Source organism: Chrysochloris asiatica, unplaced genomic scaffold (assembly GCF_000296735.1).
Source record: "Chrysochloris asiatica unplaced genomic scaffold, ChrAsi1.0 scaffold00326, whole genome shotgun sequence".
In the NCBI taxonomy this organism is placed as follows: Eukaryota; Metazoa; Chordata; class Mammalia; order Afrosoricida; family Chrysochloridae; genus Chrysochloris; species Chrysochloris asiatica.
Window position 1 is genome coordinate 2,359,800 of NW_006408844.1, and position 3,930 is coordinate 2,363,729.

Below are 3,930 nucleotides of genomic sequence, written 5' to 3' on the forward strand. Positions count from 1 at the left end.
TCTTCTGGCAGTTCCTCATCCTCACTGTCTTCTTGGGGGGAAGAGACAGCTTATTAGAATCACTTTGACTTTTCCCATCTTTTGTGAGCTTCACCATGTTGGCGGCTGGGGACGACGGAGTATGTGGAGGACAAGTGATGCAGATGAGACTGTGGGAACCCAACAAACCATATAGTTGCCTTTTATGTTATTTTAAAAAGGTATTTGCATTGAAGAAGTCATTGGTCTTGCAAAATTCTATTATATGATCTTAAACATCATTTCTATCACCAAGGCCATATTTTCCAACTGCTGATCCTTCCTCTTCGTTTCCAACCTTTGCATTTCAATCACCAGTTATTAACAATACATCTTGATTCTATGTTTGATTAATTTCAAACTGAAGAAGTTGGTAGAATTCTTTGGTTTCATCATTACTGGCTTTAGTGGTTGGTGTGTAAATTTGAATAATAGTGTTAACTGGTCTTCCTTGTAGGTGTATGGATAGTATCCTATCATGGTTGGCTGGTTGGTTATGTGCCTTGGAGTCGGTTCCAACTCATAGCGAACTTGTACAGGGTTTCTGAGGCTGTAAATCTTTATGGGAGCAAAAAGCCTTATCTTTCTCCTGTGGAATAGCTGGTAGTTTCGAACTGCTGATCTTGCAGTTTGCAGACTGATTCATAACCACTATGCTGCCATACTTTAAGGTAGATATTGAAATGCTCTTTTTGATGATGAATTTGATGTTCTTCCTCTTCAATTTGCCATTCCAAGCATAGTAAACCACATCTGTCACCTTTATATTGTGCAGTTTGTTGACATTGTGGAGTGTATTTGTAGTTTGTTTATGGTGTGACATCTCATAGTACAACGGTATCAGAATATACCCATTCTTCTGTAGATGGGCACTTGGTTAGTTTCTGGTTTGGGGCATTTTATGTCTAGTTCTGCTATGAGCATTCTTTTGGTGACAACATGTATGCATTTCAGTTGAATATGTCGCTTGAAGTGGAATTGCTGAAATATATTCCACTCTAGCATGTACTGCCAGGCGGTTTCCCAAATTGTTGTTTCATGTCCATTTCCGTTAGCAGTGTATGAGAGTTCTGGTTACTCTATGTTCATGTCAGCACTTGATTGTTATTTTTTTAAAATCTTTTAAATTTTGATATCATATACAAGATTAATTTAAAAAATATTCATGAAAGATTTAAAATTACAGTTAAACTTAATATTGATGGCACTGTGGGTTTAACGTCATACTGCTCTACAGCAGAAAAATGAAGCCATCAGCTTCTGAAAGATTTTGTGCCTTGGAAACTGTGGAGTGGTTGTACTCTGTCCTCTAGGATACTTACGAATTAGAACTGACTCCATGGCAGTAGGTTTATTTTTAAGAGATTTATGCCAACTGTGAACCCTGGTGTGGCACTGTAAAATCAGCACTGGACTGCTAAATGCAAGGTCAGCAGTTCAAGACCACTAACTAGCAGCTCTGGGAAAACCCTATACAAGGCCACTCTGAGTAGGAACAGACTAGAAAGCATGCTATTATACCTGCTGACTGCCCCCTGGTGGTTAAAGTTGTAAGGGCGTCATTGATTCTGAAATGTCTAAAATTAGAATTCATTTTATGATATGAAGGAAATTGATTGTTAGAATTGATGCTAATTGGGAAAGTGTAATTGGGTAAAATAAAGCAGGATCAGCGACTTGGCAGGTGTGAACTAGTGGAAGTCCCTGGCTGGTGCATATGGTTAAGTGCTTGACCAATGGATGAATATTGGTGGTTCAGACCCACCTAGATGTGCTTAAGAAAACAGACCTGACAATCTACTTCCAAAAGTTTACACCTGTGAAAACTTTATAGTGCAGCTGACTCTGCACACATGAGTTTGCCATGGTAGAAATTAACTCGACATCAATGAACAGAGGTCTAGTAGAGGTCAGGTGATGTGCCTTATAATTGAATAAGCGAAGTTGTAGAGCACGTAGTTTTAGGGAGAGCATGTGATATAATTTATGTGAACCGTCAGCTTTTATTAGAATTGTGACTGTGTGACCTGCTTTTAAGGAGCCCTGGTGGCACTGTGGGTTAGGCTTTGGCCTGCTAACTGCAAGAGCTGCAGTTGAAACCCACTAGCTGCTCTATGGAAGAAAGTGCTGAAGTCTGCTTCTGTAAAGCTGCACAGCCTTGGGAATCCTGTGAGGAAGTTCTACCCTGTCCTGTAGGGTTGCTGTGAGTTGAAATGTGACTTAGCAGCAGTGGGTCTGCTGGTTTGGAGCTGTTTGTAAGTTTTTGGGAAGAAACTGACTGGAGAGTACAAATACTTTCTTATGAGTTGCTAGCCTGAGTGATTCTGAAACCCAGTGCATGCTTCATTTGAATTGTGACGGAATGAATTGACATTTAATCTCTATGAGTGGGTTTGTGGTAGGGTGTTAGCTTCTCTTACTTATGCCAAATTGTTGTTTTATTTTAAACTTTATTATCTTCAGAGTTTTCAAACATCAGTCTGGTCAACTACATATTTGGAGGAAGACTGAGATAAGTACATATTTACTTATAGTACCAGGAAAGCATAAGATGTTATGAGACCCTTCAGGACAAACCCTCCTCTAAGACTGAAACTCAAAGGGAACACATGAGCAGGCATGCGAGCTTGCTGATGACCACATTGGTCTACTGGTGAGTTGAAGAGGGGAACAGGCAGCAATGAAGAAATGGGCTGAGTTCACCTACAGTCCATTGACTCCTGTTGACCTGGAGATGAGAGAGAGAAGAGGAAGGGCTGGTTGGTCTGAAGTGTGGTGAGACCTGGGGACACCTGAGCCCATGGACAAGGACATAGCCACAGAGGGCTAGAGCTGAGAGTGAAGCATCCAGCTGATATGAAGTGAGGGGAGACACACAAGAACACCCATACTTGCAGATAGTAACCTAGCCTCAATGGCTTGATAATCAGTACTCGACTAAAGAAAGATAAAAAAAATACACAATTTTTGATAAAGGAAACGAGGGTAAATTGTTACAATTTGATGAACTTGACCTATATTCATGGATGTAGTAGCTCAAAATACCAACAGAGAGGAAGGAGTCTTCACATCAAGTATCAGTGCTATCCCCTGTATATACAGGGTAGATAGGGACAGGTAACTTAGACATTGGTTACCTAAAATGGGATGATAAAGGCATGAAGTGACTGGCTTACAAATTTTCAAGAGAGAGTATAGTTTAAAAGTGTATGGGGGAACATAGACTACCCATGGAATAGTTTTCATCTTGTGTAGATGGTCTGGTGAAAAGAGATGGGTATAAGATTCTTAAGATTGAATAGTGAGTAGTTGCTATCGTGACAAATTGCAACTGTCACAATTGTAAAGGTAGTTTTGCAACAAAACAGGGGAGTAATCTTATAGTCCAGAAACAGAGGACCCTAGGACCATCAGGGGAGAATAGCACAAGCAGAATGCGGGACACTATCCAGAGAAGCAGCGACACCAGAGATGGAGGCAGAGATGGGGACATGGAGAGAAGGAACAGCTGAAGACTCTAAATTCATGGACTGAGACTGAGAGCTGGCGGCCAGGCGGCAGGCTTGGAGAATGTGCCCTTTGGTGGTTTAAATTATTATAGATGCCTGAGTGTTATAAAAAAATAAAAACCAAAAGAGCTAAAATGAATAGAGAGAAATACTGTTAACCGATGGTACATGGAGAGGATTGTAACAATTGTAAAGAAACAAAGTGTAGGATTTGTTGAATGCAAAACTGATGATCTGCCCTGTAAACTTTGATTCAATTCACAACAAAAACTTAAAAAAAAAAAAAAAAAGATGCTATGAAAACACATAATTCAAAACTCAAACACACTGCCAATCAAGTTGGTTCCAACTCATAGTTCCTCTACACAGGGCTTCTACGACTAAATCTTTATGGGAGCAGAAG

The 3,930-nt window shown here is 40.2% G+C and overlaps 1 pseudogene; it reads right to left on the reverse strand.

Moving 5' to 3' along the window:
* Window positions 1-97, reverse strand: part of LOC102835543 — a 4,694-nt pseudogene extending 4,597 nt beyond the window's left edge.
* Window positions 98-3,930: the final 3,833 nt, after the last annotated feature.